At 38.5% G+C, this 22,124-nt stretch overlaps 1 protein-coding gene across 1 annotated transcript in view; it reads right to left on the reverse strand.

The window, feature by feature from the left end:
• Nucleotides 1-20,212, reverse strand: part of sclt1 (sodium channel and clathrin linker 1) — a 95,551-nt gene extending 75,339 nt beyond the window's left edge. The window contains exon 1 of the mRNA XM_079813086.1: nucleotides 20,117-20,212. The gene's annotated coding sequence lies outside the window, so the exon portion shown is untranslated. The remainder of the gene's footprint in view (nucleotides 1-20,116) is intronic.
• Between the last annotated feature and the right edge of the window lie 1,912 nt (nucleotides 20,213-22,124).

Here is a 22,124-nt window from a genome sequence, read left to right on the forward strand (position 1 = left end):
TCAACACATTCCAAAAAATCTAGAGAAAAACAGGGATAAGTGAATGACGACGGCGTTACACACCCAAATATGTGCCCACACACACATACACACACATCAGATTTCTGTCTGCCTACGCTGGGGACTTAATTATTGGCTCAGACTTGACTGGAGACAGACTTTTTATATTATTAACATCACTTCATTTCCATATTAATACTGGAGAACGTTTCTTATTAAAGAGAAAAGAGCTCATCTTCAAACACGGAAGAAAAAAGCACCTGCTGAAAAATACATCACATTGTTCAATGCGCTCAAGTCAAACTGGGTGCAGCAACGGAAAGCTGAAGGTCTCGTTTTTGTAGAAATAGGAGATTATTCTAAAAAGAACATGATGACTTTTATATTCCAATAAATCCATTTGCACTTCTCTCACATGTCCCCTGGGTCCTTTACATCCAGTTCTTTCATTTGTTTTTTTCTTCTTCATCTGACTTGCTTAATACCTGCGATATAACAGGGATGTTGCAATAGAGTAGTTAAATCAGTCGTCTATGTCTACTCTTTGCTGTGTGAAGACTCTTGCTATGGTTGGGCTGGTTTGTCTGCGAGTGAGCTTTGTTGAGAACTTTTCTGTGCTGTTTGAAGAGCCTTTCACAGCTCTGAGTCAAAGGTTGTTAAGACTGTATGTCTTAAGGCATTTCAAAAACTGTCAGGCCAGTTACAAGACTCCTCAGGTTGTTTTCAGAGAAAGCACAATGATGAAATGCAGGTGGGGGATAAAAACAAAATATATAAACACCGATCAGGCATAACATTATGATCACCTTCCTTATACCTTCCTTGTTGGTCCCCCTTTTGCTGCCAAAATAGCCATAACCCGTCAAGGCATGGACTCTACAGTTGCGTCCGAAAACCTAGGCAGCTGACCCGTTGCCTCGCTGGCTTATCAGACAATGACTAGTAAGGCAGCGTTTGTGCATGAAGGCACCTCACGAAACTCATTTCGGACAAATTTCTTAGGCAGTGTAACCGTTTACTGATGTACAGCAAAATAGAGAGAGCTTTGGTGAGAACTAAACAAATATTTAATTACTACATTAGTAATTTTGACTATAAATGACATCAGAAGTGGAAAATGTTGGTAAATACATTTACACACAAACTGACCAGCAAATGCAACTTTCGGACACCATCTTTTTTTCCCCCAGCTCAACCTTCACAGAATGGAAAGCACAGGATTGTGGGATATCAAAGGCAGCGAAGGATACATATATGCTGCATTCAAAACTCGATCAGATAAAGGTGAAGCTAACATTAGATTCAAGCCTTCCTCCCTTGAAATGTGTCCTCCGAAGGCAGCTTTTTCCAGGTTTCGGACGCAGCCCACTAGACCCCTGAAGGTGTGCTGTGGTATCTGGCACCAAGATGTTAGCAGCCGATATTTTAAGTCCTGTGTGTTGCGAGGTGGGGCCTTCATGGATCGCACTTGTTTGTTCAGAACATCCCACAGATGCTTGATTGGATCGGACCGTGATCAGACCACACGGCCCAGCCTTCACTCCCCACGTGCATCAATGAGCCCAGGACCCTGTCACCGGTTCACCACTGTTCCTTCCTTGGACCACTTCTGATACATACTGACCACTGCAGACCGGGAACACCCCACAAGAGCTGCAGTTTTGGAGATGCTCTGACCCAGTCGTCTATAGCCATCACAATTTGGCCCTTGTCAAACTCGCTCAAATCCTTATGCTTGCCCAATTCTCCTGCTTCTAACACATCAACTTTGAGTTCAATCATTACTCCAGTCTTCAGTGTCACATGATCCTTCAGAAATCCTTCTAATATGCTGATTTGGTGTTATTATTATCAATGTTGAAATATTAAAATGTTGCTGTGCTGGTTAACATTTTTGTGAAAACTGTGATGATTTTTTTCAGGATTCCTTGATGAATAGTAAGTACAACAGCACTTATTTGAAATAAAAAATATTGTGCAAAGTCTTTACTGTATCATTTGATCAGTTTAATGCAGACTTGCTGAATAAAAGTCCCAATATACTCAAGTTCTTTTTCATTCTTCCCTTTCGGGTAGGGCTGCAACATTAAAAATTCATTTTAATCCGTTATTTTAAGCAATGTTCTTGCACATCATGCCCAGTACTGTCCTCCAAACAATGTGTAATATAACGCCTATAAAACAAATATAGTGAATGTATCTAGGCTATGCTGTACATTATAAGAAAAAAAGGGTTAAAATACATTACAAAATTTAAATTTTAAACCTAAAATCACCAAATTGCTTATTGTTTTAAAGCAGAAATTATTAGGTTTATCAAAAATATACAAATGTACACAACCCTGTTAAGAACAACATTCCAATTTTTATTTTATTTTAACATAACAAAAAATCTTCTGACCCCAAAAGTTAAAAAAGGTATGGTATACATACTGTATCTCAGCCTTTAGATTATGTAATATTTGCTTTACAATAGATTTGAATTAGAGTAAATGGTTAATGTAAATGGACTGCATTTATATAGCGCTTTCAACAGACCCATGGCCATCCAAAGTGCTTTACATATTACCTCACATTCCCCCATTCACTCACTCATTCATACACCGACGGTGGTGTCACCAATGCAAGGCGCCATCCAGCTCGTCAGTAAAGGGTAAAACAACAAACAGCCATTGTTGCCAATATAACGTCATGCAATAGGCCTATCTAAATACAGTAAAAAAATTGCTTAAAAATAGTTTTCCTTGCTTTTTTCACAAATTGAATAAGGAAGAATGATAGCCTATTTAACAATTTTCCACTCTCTCACACCACTTCACTTTGGGGACCTGATCACAGGCTAAACATATATTATCCCTCACATTTTAACCTATCTATGGTTTTACAAAAACATTTAATTGGCTACATAAAAAATGCCACTCTGAGACTTTCATGAGTGCCTTTGAAGACTTTTAAATCAATTCATTGAAAGGACAGTTTAAAAATGAATAGCTGAAATGAATCAAACTTTCCACCTCCAACAGATATGGTGCCAGGCAGCAAATAGTTTATCTTGACAATTCAATATATCTCCCAGTCCTACTAAAAGCCAGTGCAGTTTAGTTTATACAAATGATGAAAGTGTCTCATGCAATGCAGACGGAGCTGAAAAACTAAAATGCGTGTAAATGTTTGATTTGATGGTTAATTCAACGTTTCCAGAAAATAAGACTTTTGCAGAGCATTGAGTGTTTTCTAAAGCTGCCACGATGAGTAATAGCTTGATGAAAAAAATTCTATCACGAGACTATAAACATGTTGGATTATAATCATATTCCTGTCTTGTCACTGTGAAACATAAATAATAATAATAATATGAGATAATTCTGTCACATCTCTGATGAGTTATCACACTGATTTGTCTCATTTATGACACATTCCATTCAGAGAAACATTTGGTATTTGTTCGCCAAGAGCAATTATGCCTCATCACAAAAGCATAAGACATGTCACATTCACGCAGAGACATATGTAGAGCATTAGAAAGCTCTTCGGGAGTCAATGATCTCCGTGAGCATATGTATAAGTGATCATGTACACACAAACCTAAAGGGGATTCGCCCTGATGACAACTCCACATGTTATGGTGGTATGCACTGCAGGCGGCTGTCAAAAAGCAAGGGTGTACACAAACAAACACACTCTTACCCGTAATCCCTCACTGATGGGAGACTGACATGAAACACAATGTCGAGACATAATTAATGAGCCTGTTTCACTGTCTGTCTCTTCACTAATATATTCACAGGCTTCATCTGTTTCGATGTGCCAGCTTGTTGGTTTAGATTGCGAGAGTCGATCGTACCAGATCTTTTAACACTTCATCAGCCAGTTACAGTAAAAGACGTACCAAGCTGTAAAAGGTAGAGGTCATCCAAAAATGCATTATTTACTTACCCTCATGTCGTTCCAGGCCCTGTTATTTTATAATACTTATACCTTGGTCTGTTTAAATACTCGATTCTGATTGGCTGGAAGGTGTGCGGTAAAACCGTTTAATGCACAGGTAGTTCCAGTCAGTTTGATTACAGTTCGAAATTAATCCGCCACTATAAACATTGGTAACCATAGTAACGCAGTAACACTTGCAAACAGAGTGACAGTAGCAGTATTAACATTAAGTGACATGACATCTGACGCACAGAAGCCAATGGCACATGACACTATGCGAATTGGCACATCCGGTCTTCAATGGCATGTGCCAGTGGATAGTGGCATGTGTCACTGACATTATCGCGACACACTGTCAATGACATGACACCTGAATTACACCATGACACCTTTTAGCGGTAACGCAGAAGTAACTAAATATTTTTTTAAATCAAGTAATGCAATTACAATTACTGAAATTTAAATTAGTTTGTTACTTGCGTTACTTTCTTTTGTGAAAAATGAACGCTTGCAGACAAGAAGCTCAGATCTAGGCCCTAGCCTGGCCCGTGTTTTTTTCTTTCTTTCTTTCTTTCTTTCTTTCTTTCTTTCTTTCTTTCTTTCTTTCTTTCTTTCTTTCTTTCTTTCTTTCTTTCTTTCTTTCTTTCTTTCTTTCTTTCTTTCTTTCTTTCTTTTCAATTACACATTGTTACTGCCATTAAAATAGTTCAGTTTTGTTTTTAATGTCAAAGTAGTTATATTTTGTTTAGTTTCTTTATTAAGTTAATTTAGAAAAATGTTTGGAGCATTTTTTGTTTGTTAAATTAAAGTTTTTGTTTTTCAAAGTGACGACCAAGCAACCAGCGGCTGACAGTGAGTTAACCTAACGCCTTAGCCTCTCAAATCAACACTTGACTTGTCTTGCCTATAATAAAATCCAAAGATATCAAACACTTCAAGCATCACAATGTTAGTTTAAACTACTATCCCCACCACCACCATAGTAAAAAGGCATTTTTTATAAGTTAAGGCTAGGTGTAAGTGCTCGCAAACAACGGGCTACACAATAAAAAATAAATAAAAATAAAAACTTGGTTGTCTTACCATATACCTCTCCACAAAATGAATATAATCCGATCTTCAATTCTCGTGCTATATGCACATTTAACGGAGTTCACGTCAACGAAAGCAAAAGTTATGAGCTGCATTTTATATAATGTTTTACAAACATAGTTCGGGAGGAGCACGTTCAGATAATTGACACAGGTGGAGAGCACTCAGCTAATCAACAGTAAGAGGTATATATACACGCAGCAGTCTTACCTCCATTCATTGACAGTTTTCTAGGATTGACAGTTTTCTAGCACGGACGGCAGTTCGCCCCGCCCGCCCACGCTGTCTACACGGCTCAAAGCAACTCTACAATACTACAATACTTTATCCCTACAAATTTATAAGCTATCTAAAAACCCCTTTCGGCCGCTTCCATAAGCATTCACGAGCCAACCGCAAGAGCAGTGCTCGGACAGTGTAAAGGAGTGCACACAGCACAGACTTGCAACAGGGAGACCTACAACAGTTCCTGTCTTAAGATAAAGTATTACAACTCTTTTACTTTTTCTTGCGATCTTTCCGCCTCTGTGTACTACAGTACAGACAGATACTTTTCACACAGGAAAAGTGCGTTCATCATGTACGCGCACGCGGTCGCCGTGGTGATGAACGATCAATTTACTTGCAGCTGGTAAAGCGAGCGAACGTATTGTGAGGCTAAATCACTAAAATGCTGTCAATGCAACAGGGCATATTACGCCAAATAATCAGCTACCAGTTGGACTCCAACTGCCTTGATTCAATACTTCTCAACTTGACGCTCACATAAGCTCGGTCACACAGGGCTCAACACAGTGCGACCATACTCGCTTTTGTGACTATAAATAGACGTGTGCGAACTGAACAATGTATTTGGGAGCACCCGCTTTCTTAAATGTAACATCAATACCTTATAGTAGGGCAGGCTATTGTATAACAAGCATATCAATGATTGTTATAGCCTACCATCTTATTATGAAACAGAAGAAATTCAAAGGCTATGATTTCACTGAATTAACGTGAGCGATCACGTTTCAAAACCTGATTGTGGCACCATTGTGTGTTCTACTGGCTTGAACAATGCTCGAGTTCAGAGCATTTCACAATCAATGAATAGCATACATTTATGCAAAGCGAATTTGTATCAACGACAACATATTACGATATAAATCACTGTAAAGAAAACGGTGTATACAGTTGTAAGGCTGTATTTTCTCTCTGGCTGTGCCACGCCTCTGGAATAGCCTCCCTTGGCATTTCAGATCTTGTGACTTGTTAGGACGGTTTAAATCTGTGTTGAAAACACATCTCTTCTCTCATGCTTACAACTGCCCATAAGGACTGGGAGTTTGAGATGTGTGTTTGTGTTTGTGTGTTGATATAGGGGTGTTTTGTCAATGCTTTATTAGTACCGTTGAGAGCGTAAAGCACTTTGGTCAACTCATGTCGTTTTTAAAAGTGCTATATAAAGGTTGTTGTTGTTTTATCTCTCTCATATGAATTTGAATGAGCATCCCGCAATAATAAGGCATAAACATTTCAAAATAAGAGTCCTTTCGGTTACACAATGCGTTTCTCCATTTGTCTGTCTAACTTTTTCTCCTTTTTCTCCCACAGGAGCTCAGTTTTCTCTGGCTAATTTTCTCCACTGCCACAGCAGTGCTGTTCCCTCTGCTCCCACAGGAGTTCAGTTTCTCTGGCTAATTTTCTCCTACTACAGCAGTGCTGTTCCCTCGGCTCCCACAGGAGTTCAGTTTCTCCGGCTAATTTTCTCCTACTACAGCAGTGCTGTTCCCTCTGCTCCCACAGGAGTTCAGTTTCTCTGGCTAATTTTCTCCACTGCCACAGCAGTGCTGTTCCCTTGGCTCCCACAGGAGCTTCGTTTCTCTGGCTAATTTTCTCCTACTACAGCAGTGCTGTTCACTCTGCTCCCAAAGGAGCTCAGTTTCTCTAGCTAATTTTCTCCACTGCATCAGCAGTGCCATTTTCTCTGCTCTCACAGGAGCTCAGTTTCTCCGGCTAATTTTCTCCACCACTACAGCAGTGATGTTCCCTCTGCTTTCCCAGGAGTTCAGATTCTCTGGCTAATTTTCTCCACTGCCAAAGCAGTGATGTTCTTTCCCAGAAACCTCAATCCTACATGACGGCCTGGAGATGTTTAAAGCATTTCACTTCTCTTATAAACATACCGTTCCATGATTTTTCTCTCCTTTCAATCACTTCATTTATTTTCTACCTTAATACATCAAAGGTTACTTGAGCTGCATCCAGTTTTCCACAATTGATGTACGGCGATTCCTCCCCCGAAATAAACAATTCACCAAACCCTCTCTGATCAAAGGGATTCAAAGATCCCAGCCCACCCGTCCCGACACCAGACAACCTATAACGCTGGTATCCTCAAAGAAACACCTCAAATCCGTTCTCCAACTATCAGGGGCTCAGCAAAGAACTTTTCAAGCCACTCCTTCCGTATTGGGGTAGCAACCTCAGCAGCTCAAAAAGGCCTCTCCCAACAGCATATCCAAGCTCTCGGGAGATGGTCTTCTGACGCTTTCCAAAGCTATATCAGGACCAATCGGTTCCACATCAAAAAAGCCCACCAAACCCTTATTGACTAGTACACAGTGAGAATATCCCGATCAAACACTCATCTTTTCCTTCTTATGTTCTCAGGCTCCAGTAAGAAATGGAACGTTTCCATGGACGCAGCACAGGGGGAAGTTCCTCACAGCTTGAAAGAGTGGAACATTTCCACGCCATATGAAAGAGTGGAAGTTCCACGCAGTACGTAAGAGAGGAAGTTCCTCGCAGTATGAAAGAGAGGAAGTTCCTCGCAGTATGAAAGAGAGGAAGTTCCTCGCAGTATGAAAGAGTGGAAAGTTTCCACGCAGTATGAAAGAGAGGAAGTTCCTCGCAGTATGAAAGAGTGGAAAGTTTCCACGCAGTATGAAAGAGAGGAAGTTCCTCGCAGTATGAAAGAGTGGAAAGTTTCCACGCAGTATGAAAGAGAGGAAGTTCCTCGCAGTATGAAAGAGAGGAAGTTCCTCGCAGTACGAAAGAGAGGAAGTTCCTCGCAGTGTGAAAGAGTGGAAAGTTTCCACGCAGTATGAAAGAGAGGAAGTTCCTCGCAGTATGAAAGAGTGGAAAGTTTCCACGCAGTATGAAAGAGAGGAAGTTCCTCGCAGTATGAAAGAGTGGAAAGTTGCCACGCAGTATGAAAGAGAGGAAGTTCCTCGCAGTATGAAAGAGTGGAAAGTTTCCACGCAGTATGAAAGAGTGGAAAGTTTCCACGCAGTATGAAAGAGAGGAAGTTCCTCGTAGTATGAAAGAGTGGAAAGTTTCCACGCAGTATGAAAGAGTGGAAAGTTTCCACGCAGTACGAAAGAGAGGAAGTTCCTCGCAGTATGAAAAAGAGGAAGTTCCTCGCAGTATGAAAGAGTGGAAAGTTTCCACGCAGTACGAAAGAGAGGAAGTTCCTCGCAGTATGAAAGAGTGGAAAGTTTCCACGCAGTACGAAAGAGAGGAAGTTCCTCGCAGTACGAAAGAGCGGAAAGTTTCCACGCAGTACGAAAGAGCGGAAAGTTTCCACGCAGTACGAAAGAGCGGAAAGTTTCCACGCAGTAAGAAAGAGCGGAAAGTTTCCACGCAGTACGAAAGAGCGGAAAGCTTCCACGCAGTACGAAGAGTCGATGTTTCCATGCAGAGTGGGAAGTTTCCACGCAGCAAGGAAGTGTTTAATAATGTTTTTAATATTGTTGCCTCTCCCATGTTTCTCTTTTCCCGTTTTCTCTTGCAGGCAATCCCCCGGCACGATGCGCCACAACCACCCTCAGGGGCCTACCGGTCAAGCAACCAGGCCCTTCTCAAATGCCAGCCCGCCAAGCTCGGTTTTTTTGGGGGGGTATTTAGCCAGGCGGCTGTCCTATGTTTTAACATTTTTGGGGGGTACTCTGGGTTCGGGCCAAATTCCGAGCTCGAAGCCCTCCCCCCGGACAGCACGCCAAATACGCAGTTAAATTACTCTCCATAAATTATATGTAAGTGTGAACTCGTGAAATAATGTTTTATAAACATAGTTCGGGAGGAGCACGTTCAGATAATTGACACAGGTGGAGAGCACTCAGCTAATCAACAGTAAGAGGTATATATACACGCAGCAGTCTTACCTCCATTCATTGACAGTTTTCTAGCATCCCTCCACCACCCCTTCTCCACACTTTTATTTTATCAGCCACTTACATATACGGGGGGTACTCTGGGTTCGGGCCAAATTCCGAGCTCGAAGCCCTCCCCCCGGACAGCACGCCAAATACGCAGTTAAATTACTCTCCATAAATTATTTGTAAGTGTGAACTCGTGAAGTATCAGTTAAAAGATCAAAGACCGCAATATGAGAGAGCGAACTAAGCACTGCTACGATCATTTAGTCTCATTAGTTTTAATGAAGATGATTGTGTTTTTGAGCATATAATACTTACTTTCAGTTTGACTTGCGGCAGGTTGCGTGTTGGCTTGCTTTACTCATTCGCGGCGACGCGTGTTGCACCCTCTGAATTGGTTTGTTTAAATGATCGGATTTAAATCCGCCTTGAAAAAATCTCAGAAGGCATTTACTTCTGGTCTTTCACAATCGGATAGATATCTGGTCAGAGAAAACGAATGAAGTGAGCAGGTGTAAAAAGGCCATAACTCTTCCAGGCTATAGGCCTACTCTCCTAGCTGCGCCGAGGGAATGCTCGCTGCTGCTGCTGGACACTAAACACTGTACCTACTACTGCTTGATTTGAAGGCCTTTTGTCCTGTTGATTACAATAAATAGGTCTAAAAATTATGTTTATTGTGTTTGACTGGTCAGTACTGTTCATATTTACATTTAAAAAGCAGACATAAAACTAACTGAAAAGTTACTTTCCCTAGTAACTAATTACTTTTGATATTTAGTAATTGGTAAAGTAATTCAATTACTTTTAATAGAAGTAACTAGTAACTGTAACTAATTACTAATTTTCATTAACTTGCCCAACACTGACCATGGGTCACTACTAATAACGCATTGACAGTCGCGTCCGTTACTGTAAACCTTTATTTTTGCTTGACATACTGACATTGTGACATACTGACATCTAGAACATTCTTCAAGCAAAGCGAAACATAATTTCACCTCCAAGCCTAAACATGAAATAACCCTACCCTTTTCCATGTCTAATTTCACGATAAATAGAAATGTTGAGTTTAACATCAGTTAGTATAATGATGAGTAAAGCAATCCCCAAACAAAATTTCCAAGATTTTTTTTTACATTTTTTATTTAATTTAATGCATTTCAATAAATGTAATGTGTTTTTGGACTGCGGTATATTCTTAGGTTTTCTCCGAACAATTTTTTACTGGTCCAATCAGCGAACAGAGGGAGTGGCTGAGAACGATGACGTTTGAGTTGTAGTTCAGTAATGGCGGTGGAGAAAGATGCGAGCGAAGCCATTCATTCCGTTGTGGCACCGCTGCCAAATATCCAGAAGTTAAAGCCTTTCCAGCTCGCTCCGTTAGTGGTGAAGGAGTTGGCTGAAGCCCTATTCGGACGGTAATTGTTTCTTGTGGGGTCGGAAGGTATTGTCATCATTTACAGGGGCTAGTCAGTGATTTTATTGCCGTCCATCTCCAACCTCCCGCGTAAAAATCCCCGGCCGAATTACCTACCGTTTTAGACAAACACCAAGGTTGTGTGGTAATTTAATTGCTGTCCGAATCCACATCTCTGTGTTTTCAAGAATATATCACTTCATAATTCACTGTTTATATCCTTTTTGACCACTGCAGAGCACTGTGCGGTTGCGCTTTAATTTGGATGCATTTCTAGACTTGTATTTCTTTAAATGCTGGCAAGTATTTACAAGAGCAATATATTTCATCACCGGTCAAAAAATAAAAAGAGGAAAAGCACGTAAACATTTGAATTGGGCCGTTTTTTTACAGCAGCATTTATTCTTATCATACCAAGCATATGACATATTATTTACAGCATACCATCATGTTACGGACCACGTGAGCAGCGTGTTCCTGATAACAAAACTTTGAATAAATCACAATCCGAATGCACAAGTTTTAGGTTTTATCACTGAGGTGGCGTGCACAATCTGTAGAGTTATTTTTACGGATTTCCATGTGAGAAACAGAGGCGAACGGCGCATGAGATACGTCACGACCAAACGTATGCGATTGGTTATGGCAGATCCAGAGTGGCTCTTGGGAGATCCAATGGTTTTAAACTTCAACAGAGTACCCGCCTTTAAGGAAGTAAACGCTTGTCAATGGAGAGTGGCCAGAAATGAAATGTTCGAGAGTCTGGTAAGACCAGGCTAGTGTTGCCTGTCATTCATAAATAATTGTAATAAATTCATTAAAGAATCATTAAGTTAGCCTATGTTAGCTATATGTTTAAGCAATGAGACTTAAAAAAAAGTTTCTGTAGACTTTAAAGACATGCACACAGTGCAGGTAACTCGCGCACGCATCTCTCTCTCTCTCTCTCTCTCTCTCTCTCTCTCTCTCTGATCTTTCTCTTTCAGTTCTCTGTCTCTCTCTTTTAATAATGAATGCAAATAAATGTGATAATTCGTTAAAATAAAAACAATCCGATGGCTCTAATTTATTTAAAGCGGATGGAGTGCTAGAACTAAAGAGCCGTAACTTAAGAAAATAACCGTAATTTTAACCCGTCTGTTTAAAAATTCCACTGTAATTATCAGTTACAGCTTTAACTTAGTTTTTCACTTGGCAAATAACGCTGCTTCGCGTTGGGTGGTTCTTCGCCTCTACGTCGTGCATTAAAATCCTTTAATGCATGGCTAGACGTGGATTATCCCTTACATAATGCATTATGTAATAAAATCGAAATCCATACCATATCAGACTAATCAGACTAATTGTGCTGTTTTATGTGGTACTGCTGGCCTGAACTATGCAGTTTCACTATTTCTAACGTAGTTTGAAGCTCAGTGAAGTCAAAAATTCAAAGCTTCTGATGTAATTTCACAAGGAGATCCTCACCATAGACCAATTATAATCAACCAGATCTTCTCGTTTCATTTGGTTCCATTGTTGTCCCACGTGACATTTCAACAGGAGCACGGCACCATTATCATCAGTCATGTCATTTCCTCCCTGGACAGTTTTTAGACTTTTCAAAGCATCTAAATTTGCATGCAAATAGATTAGCTTCTTACAAACCCCTAAACGGATCATATTACCACGCTGCAAGTACGGCTGCAAGAAAATAGGAAATAAAGTTAGGTGTTCTAAATCTAGAATCTAGTTAAAGTCTAAAAAATAAGGATTATATACATATACTCATTGTAATGTTTGACAGCGCATCAGAAGATAGGTACACTGTGGTCCTAAAGGGATGGACATTGTCAGCAACAATATTCAGATAGGCTGGGGTGTTTAAATGAAGATCAATTGGTTTATGATGCTCAATTGGCCGAAAAGCAAAGAGGGATCATACAAAATGCATGTTATGTTTTATTTAGTACTGTCCTGAATAAGATATTTTACATAAAGGATGTTTTCATATAGTCCACAAGACAAAAAGATAAATAGTTGAATTTATAAAAATGACCCTGTTCAAAAGTTTATAAACCATTGATTCTTAATATTGTGTGCCGTTACCTGGATGATCCACGGCTGTTTTTGTTTTGTTTTGTGATGGTTGTTCTTGAGTCCCTTGTTTGTCCTGAGCAGGTAAACTGCCCAATGTGCTTTAGAAAAATCCCCCAGGTCCCGAAAATTCTTCGGTTTTCCAGCATCTTTTGCATATTTGAACCCTTTTCAGAAGTGATTATGATTTTGAGATCCTTCTTTTCTGAGGACAATCGAGGGACCCAAGCACAACTATTAAAAAAGGTTCAACAATTCACTGATGCTCCAGAAGGAAACCACGCATTAAACTTTTTGAATTTGAAGATCGAGGTAAATTGTACTTAAAGGATTAGTTCACCCCAAAATGAAAATTTCCTGATAATTTACTCACCCCAATCTCATCCAAAATGTTCATGTCTTTCTTTCTTCAGTCGAAAAGAAATTAAGTTTTTTGAAGAAAACGTTCCAGGGTTTTTCACCATATAGGGGAGCGCGGGGCACAACCTAACGCAGGGTTAGTTGTAACACGCATGTTTTAACCCTTTCCACACATGGCAGAATGACTAAACTTAGTGTATTTACTAGTTGCCATATCAACATTATTTAGAGAAAAAATTGCGCCAAAATTAAAAAATCTCTGGAAGATATCACTGAACATTTATTTAATCATAGCAAAAGTAAATTTCTTACTCAAGTTTAGTTTTCATCTCTGTTTTTTGTGTTTATTTAAAATAAGACAAATCTGATATTATTGTAATCTTATATCTGTTATTTAACAGTTGAGATTGTTCTTTAATGCTGATCTAACCAGCAGAAGACACGAGCCGCGATTTGAATCCCAGTTGTGCAGGTGGGGTGCGTTGTAACACTGCGTTACAATGAGCCCCTATTAGAAATATGCCATTATATTCTATACTTTTATGAATTCTTTTGAGAAACCATGAGAAAAGAGTGAATAATGACTGAGAGTTAATGTTCAGAAATTATTAATTATTATTATGTTTTTAACTATGCTGTATAGCTGTATTTAGCGATGTGTTTGTTGTCAAACTCAAAAATGGCATTATTTTATTTAAAAAAGTTAATAATTGTATTTTGTTGACAAAATATTTTAGTTTGTCTTGTTACATTGAGCCCCTCACATGTTACAATGTACCCCACCTACGGGGCATGTTGTCACATTTCACTCCCATTCTTTCGGGGTAAATCAAGAAAAAAGTATACACTGTATTAATGAAACAAAACCCCATAATTGTACTAGACATGTGTGCAATTAATGTGGGAAAAAATAAATACTCTGAACCCCAAGAGGATTTACACAAATTGAGAAAGTCAAAAAGCGTTAGGTTGTGCCACGCTCTCCCCTAATAGTTTTCAGTTGCAACCAAAATGCTGAAGGTCCAAATAAATAGTTTCAAAGTGCTTCGATGGGCTTCAGAGGCTCTGCGTGATCCCAGATGAGGAATAGGGTCTTATCTAGCGAAACGATCGGTCCTTTTAAATAAAAAAAAAAAAGTATATATACTTTTTTAACCAAAATTGTTCATCTTGTGCAGCTCTGCGAGGTGCTAAGGATGACGTAATCACGTCGGAACGGTCACACTAGACGTAGACAGAAGTACTGCCCCCCTGTTTACAAAGCGCTCGTGTGAAGACTATTACAAACGCCCTTTACCAAAAACACTAAACTTTCAACTTTAAAATTAGGGATATATCGTTGTTTTACATTTTCTTTGCTAAAGGGCATTTGTATTAGTCTTCACACGAGCGCTTTGTAAACACGGGGGCGGTAATTTCTTTTCGACTGAAGAAAGAAAGACATGAACATCTTGGATGGCATTGGGGTGTGTAAATTATCAGGACATTTTCATTTTGGGGTGAACTAATCCTTTAAATTGTCTTCCGGGAAACATTAAAGTATCTTCTGTTGTTTCCGAAGGGCAGTACTAAGTGAATAAAATTGATATTTAAAGGTGAACTATGTAAGATTTTTGCAGTAAAATATCCAAAAACCACTAGGCCAGTGTCATATATTTTGTTCAGTTGAGTACTTAGAATATCCCAAATGTTTCCAACTATTTGTAAATCGTTAGAAATTGCTATTTTAACCAAGGAACGTGTGAGCTATGTGTTTGAGGAGGTCGCCTGTCGATTGCGTCATATCTGCGTTACCGTCGGTTTCTGGTTTTATTTTTTAGCAGAAACGCTTTACTCTCACTACAGTGCGAACAAGTGTCATAGCAGCCACCGAGCGAAAGTCATAACTTCCTTTTCAACACACTCAGATATATCGAATACGATAAACAGAGTTGCGTTACCTCATACTCATGACAGGAAAAGAGGAAGTGGCGCCGGCGACCGTGTCATAATAAAAGTCCTGCCGGCAACTATGCCATAATAACAGTCCCGCTCTTCAATTGCTCCTGCGGCCTTGCTCAGCTCCACAACACTCGGTCCTGCTCTGCTTCAGACTACAGTAATGTTAATAATCGCATCCATGAACATGATTTCTGCCTGAGTCCTATCCTGACTCTTTCCCACCGGCTGAGAGGTGAAGACCACATTTCCCAAGATTCTGCGCTCAAATGTGGCGTCATCAAACTACGCCTTTGTTTTGAACAGGCAACCTCTAGTGAACGGAAAAATTACATAGTGTAGCTTTAACCAAAAATAAGAAACATTTGGACATCTTCATCCTGTTCAAAAGTTTTCACCCCCCCCCAAGCATCAGTGAACGTTTGAACCTTTTTTTAATAGTTGTGTTTGAGTCCCTCAATTGTCCTCAGTGTGAAAAGATGGATCTCAAAATCATACAGTCACTGCTGGAAAGGGTTCAAATATGCAAAATAAGCTGGAAAGCGTAATTTGCGGGACCTGAAGGATTTTTCTGAAGCACATTGAACAGTTTAACTGCTCAGAACAACCAAAGAACAACCATCACAAAACGGTGGATCATTCAGGTAACGACACACAGTATTAAGAATCAAGGGTAACTTTTTTTTTTTGTCTTATGGACTATATGTAAACATTTTTATGTAAAATATCTTATTCAGGACAGTACTAAATAAAAACATAACATACATTTTGTATGATCCCTCTTATTTTGTTAAAATTATTCACATTTTCACAGATTCTGCAAGGGGTTCACAAACTTTCAAGCACCATTGTACAATATAATATATATTGAATGGAAAAACACTGATACAAATGTGTAATTCTCTGGAATGTTCTATCTACAGGATTAGCATGGAAAATTCTGTTCTAGCCTGCAGCCTCTGAGGCGGAAGTTGAGAGACAGACGGTTCTGACACCCTAATTACAAACAACACAAGCAAAGCGTGACATTTTATCAGCTGTGCTCTCAAATCAATAAATGATTATGACGGGGAAACACAAGGGTGACATGCTTCCGTTTCCTCTCTTCCACAGCGTTTTGAACATGCTAAACGTCTCTTTCTTTACACAAACATGCCCACATGGACATACATTGTCCTGGCACATCTTAGATCATGCCCTCACTATATATACTGTACTGCTTGTATTACAGAACAATCTTTCTTACCATCAGTCATGTTGTTGTCTGAGCAACAGAACACAGGCAAGGCATCCTCAATACCTCTGCAAAACCATTTTCTCACATAAATACACACCAGAAACGGGCAATTGATCACGGGAGTGTGCCAGAAAAGTCAGTGTCAAAAAAGAACTTTTTATGAAGGTACAATTTTCCTCCTGTGTTATTTTTAAGGAACATTTTTGATGGAAAACATTTTTGTAACCAAATAAAAAACACTGTTACATATATATATTTTTGTGCCAGACCAATATAATAAATTAAATTCTTAATAAAACGTTTGAATATACTTTATAAATCAGACAATAATTTCTATTACAAATAATTGCTTTTATTTTGCACTTTCTATTCATCAAAAATGTATCACAGTTTCTACAAAAATATTAAGCAGCACAACTGTTTTCAACAGTGAAAAGAATCAGCATATTAGAATGATTTCTGAAGGATCATGTAAGACTGAAGACTGGAGTAATGATGCTGATTTTACCATTTTTTGGAGTAATGATGCTGAATTACCTTGTAAAATATGTTCAGATAGAAAACAGTTATTTTAACATTTAATAATATTTCACAATTTTAATGTTTTTATTTTATTCTTAAATTCTTGATGAGCATGTAAGACTTCTTTCAAAAACATAAAAAAAATCCTACTGGGCCCAGATTTTTGAAAGGTAGTCGACAATTGAGTTGTAGAAAAACGTGTATTTTTAATTAAATATCACTCCATTTTGACTCCAAAGACTTTATGCAATATCTGTAAATATGAGATAAACATAAATTATACTAAAAACGTACAAATAGTAAATGCGAGAAAAAGATATTCTGCCTCCAATTCCCCCTAATTTTTCAATTTATTTAAATTCAACTTACTTTTCGCAGGCAAGATTTTTTATGCAGAAAATAAAATGTGAAAAAGGGAATTATGGCAAAATAAATTATTCATGCTTCCTCCTTCCAATATCACTGTTGTTGCTGAACTGCTCAATGTGTGCCGGTGACTGGAGAGAGCTTCGATTTGGCTACAATCTGGGTGTTTTGTTACAGACATTAATCTGCAAGAGCAAATTCAGAGCAAAAAATCATGTAGTGAGGGCACGGCCTTAATGATATATCTATTGTCTACAGTACTGAAGAATTGAAAAGCATGTGATGGTTTAAAATGAACTCTACAGCACCCACACTGTGCCTGCAACTCAAGAGATCTGCTCTAATCTGTTTTACCCAGCAGGCCATGGGGTAATCCACTTATAACACATATGTGTCATCATGTGATTTCTTCCATGCTCTGCCATTGGCTGCAGGGCATCAGTTCAATGTGCCAGAATGGCTGCCAGTCAAAGACCTCCAGGGGCTCAGGAGCATCATTTTAAAGGTTAACATTTAATACGGTGAATTGGGTGCTGCTCTAATATTGATTCAGTCTGTGTGCCGTCTGTGTGTGCAAGTATGCTGCTGTGGGGGAGAATATGAATTCCTTCATTGCAACCTTTTCTTTTCTCTCTTCTTTTCAAAAACCACATGCATGCCAAACCCTTAACTGTTTTACAGCGATTCATACATTTACATTTACATTTATGCATTTGGCAGACGCTTTTATCCAAAGCGACTTACATTGCATTCAAGGTACACATTTTTTACATTTTGTCAGTTCATACTTAGGGCCAGATTTAGTAAACAGGGCAAATTAGCGTGAGAGCGCAATTCCAAAAAAAGCGCTGATGGGAGTGAAAAGTTCTGTGCGCGATGATTATGGAAATGATCTGGTTGCATTTGTGTTTTTTTTGTCAGTAGACCAACGCAATCTACCAGTTAGCGTCTGGTATAACCCATTCAAGCCCACAGGCAACTAGTTGCCGCAATGTATAGTTATCATTTTCCTTTTGTAAGTATTTTTCTAGATATTATCCATGTTTTATATCTCAATGACACGCAAGCAAACAACCAAATAAAGGATTTCGTGTCACTTTCCTGTCACATGAGGCTGCCAACTTCCAACCCCTACTTCCAGGAAGCATAAGCCGCGTTTCCACCGCAGGAACTTTCCCCCGGAACTAGGAACTTTGGGGTGGTACTCGGTGTGTTTCGACCGCAGAAACCAGGGTCTAAATTAAGTTCTGGGTAAATATTTCCCCCTCCAAACGACCCTGCTCGCTAGGTAATACTTTTTCAAAGTTCCAGAACGTTTTTAAAAGTGTTTTGCGAGGTTCGTTCTGCGTTCAGTAAATATCAATCTTGCTCTTCCTGTCTGATGGCACTTTTTTTTAAATTGTTATATAGATGTAATTTTTTTTCGTCATTCTATTTATTTATTTAGTATTTTTGATACTCAATGCCTTGTTGGGCAACTTAATGGCTGCACTTTGTTCTGCACTATGTTCCACCACTTTAAGAAACATTTATTTGTTGTTAGTTGTGTTTTCATATTCAAAAGATTATAAGATAGATGCAGCTTTTTTGAGTTTGCATTGAATGTTCTTCGACTTTTATACATAATACATTTGTTTAGATTGATCTGTTGAAAGTAGTTATTTTGAGTTAGATGCCAAATGTTATCCTCCTATTCAAATTTGACATTGAAGGGGTGCATACAACATATTTGCCTACCGGCAACTATAGTTGCCGCACATTCAAATACGGCAATACAAAAACTTGGGGGAACTTGGGGGAAATAAATGCAGAACATGTTCACATAGGACACTATTAACATGACTATATGCATGAAAAAATTCAGAAAAATTTGGGCACAAATGGGTTAAGACATGCTTTTTTTGTGTGGTAAATAATGGCGCAAATACCAGTGTATTGACTGACGCAAACTTTAGTAAATCACCTTGCATGATTTATTTAAATACTCTCCTCCCATAAATTTTGCATCTGAAAGGGAAACTCCAACAAATGCATATGCAATAAGGTCAGCTGCAAAAACAGCCCTGTCTACGCCTTTTCAGCGCTAATTTTTCACTGCGTGTCTTTAGTAAATCCTGACAGTAGTTTTTTAATGCCAAAAAAGGGTTTGTGCTGGCACAAGATTGTAAGTAAATTTGGCCCTTAGTATCATAAATGATGGCCTTTGAGAGAATGGAGGTCAAGAGTAAAAAATGAATAACAATTCTCATAAAATTCTTCCAGGACTACATTATCTGAGCAATGCAATTCACATTCTGTCACTGTATGTCAACAATGGTCTAAAACTGTCAAAAGCAAGCCCTAAGTATGTTTTTAAATGACCATATTAGCCATATCCAGAGAGCAGAATATCACTTCTGAAAAAGGGTGCATTTGTAGTGTACTTCAAATCTTAAATTATTATTGAATGGCTGTGAATTATTTTAAATAATAAGATAATATTGTATTAATGAAATTAATGGGGCTACGACTCCAAAACCCGCCATTAGCGACACTGGTGGCCATAAGTGAACTGCAGCCAGGAACTTCATGCTCACACTTGTACACATGTAACTTACAAGAGACTGAATGTCATTCAAGGCTGCGATATGCTCACAGGGATTTTTTTTTGTTCTTCGCTCAAAAGTAAAAACAAGTTAGAAAAGCCTTTGCAGAGATATACTGTCAGCGAGATGGATTATATGGCGATAGAAGATCAGTTAAATACGCCATTTGCATTACCTCTTTGCTGTCTAAAAGAGACAACTTAGAAGCTGAACCACACTGTGACCCTTATATACACAAAACCTAATCATGTGTGTATTATCAAACTGCTAGCCTAATGTCAGTTAAATCAAGCTACTGTCTGCTTTATTTGTTTTAACCTTAACTATTAATTTGATGGAAATCTGTGTGTTGCAGAACTTTTTATATGATAGCTTTGGCTTATTAAAAATAGCCTACAATGACATTATGACATTTCAAAAAATGAATTCATATATAACACATGCTTACCTGTGTTTGTGCTGCTCAGAGGGAGTCCTGACGGCAATATCGCGTGACTGTTGCTGAAAATTTCATATGCCGATAATCTTTCCTCAGGACATCACTAAGCCATCAGAGAGAATGCTGGGTAATTAATCAGCTGTCCTTGACTCTGTCACAGCATACTAATCACAATTCACATGGCTGGGACTCAGCCCTGACATTGAAATTGTATCCGAGATAGCCAAATACTGATAAAATTTTACAGTTTAAGATTCACAGCATACTGCATACAAAGTAAAACAGACAACATTAGGCCTTTCATATAGCTTTTATGTTTTTAAATATAGATATTTATAATTATTACACTCTAAACTTAACCTACCCCTCACATGTTTTTTGGACATGAAAAATGAATGATAATGCACCACTGTAACATAGTTTAGTAACCCCATAGTAGTGGGGTAGACCCCACACATTTCATGGGGACTTTCCATAACGATTTTTATACGGCATACTATATACAGCCAAACAGAAAAGAAATCGACCTGCAAATGTCTTACTTAACTCTTAAACCCACATACATTGGGTCTTTATTGACCCGGGACGTAATTACCACCCCCCTAAATATTTTTTTAAGTTAGAAATCAATCTTCTTAGTATTCCTTAATCTATTCATTAATCTGTACAAAATGTATATTCTATCCCCTAACCCTAACCCGAAACCTACCCATCACAGAAAAAAAATCTGTATTTTTACATTTTCAAAAAACATCACTTAGGCCCCATCCACATGAAGCCAGAGCTTTCCCTATCTGATCTTTTTTTCCCCTCGTTTCAAGAAATGCGTACACACGAGAGCACAGAAACCAACTCAAAACGATGTAGTATACATGCTAGGCCACTATTTGGATCTGTCATTCTGCCACAGAAATACACTAAAAACGGAGAAGAAGAGTTGTGGCTAGAAGGGGTAAAAGGCAAAATCTCACAATAAAATAACAATAGATAAATTTGTTACTTACCAGATGTGTTTTATTAATGCCTACACCTACCCCAACCCTAAACATAGGCAAGGCAAGGCAAGGCAAGTTTATTTGTATAGCACATTTCATACACAGTGGCAATTCAAAGTGCTTTACACAGAAATGAAGTTAAAATATTCATAAGTGAATAAAATAAAAATAAAAATATATATAGTACAACCGTTATAATAGGAATTTAAAAGAAAAGAAAAAATTAAGAAAAAATATATAAATAAAAAGTATAATTAAAACTAAAAATAAAAACCGGGTTAAATTGAAACATAATTAAAGTGCAAGCAGTTCGGACAAAGCACAGAGCTCATTCAGTAAAAGCATAAGATAAGGTGCAATCAGTCGGACGTACAGTGGCATAGTGCTCATTCAGTAAATGCACAGCTAAACAGATGTGTTTTTAGTCTGGATTTGAAAGTGGCTACTGTTGGAGCACATCTGATCTGTTCAGGAAGCTGGTTCCAGCTACGGCTGGCATAATAGCTAAAAGCAGACTCTCCTTGCTTTGAGTGAACCCTTGGTGTGTCTGTTTCTGGGACCCGGTTTCAAAAATATCGGTTTCATGCTCCCAAAACGCCGGATCCGTGTGTACGAAACGCTGATACGGTACAACATTTTAACGTATACAGCCTTATACACACACACACACACACGTTTCGCCAGTCATTATTACATATTCGGGTCTTTAGTGACCCAGATCTATTTCTAATATGGATGGATCTCTAACTGCTGCAATACAGTTTTTTTAAGATCGCTATGACAATTTTTTCAATACTTTTTACAATTTCCCTAAATTCTTAACACACCAACACACCTACAACACACAATTGCCAAAAAGGTTAATTTCATACTCAAAATCACACATTGTAAACTAAACTCCAACACAAATTTTCAAAATACAATAATACACTAACACAATACACTATGTCTACCAAAACCCTAACACATCTCTTCCAACAGGAACATTAAGTCAATCATAGCACAATGTCATAAAAACACTA

This window comes from Gobio gobio (genome assembly GCF_949357685.1).
Source record: "Gobio gobio genome assembly, chromosome: 3".
NCBI classification, from domain to species: Eukaryota; Metazoa; Chordata; class Actinopteri; order Cypriniformes; family Gobionidae; genus Gobio; species Gobio gobio.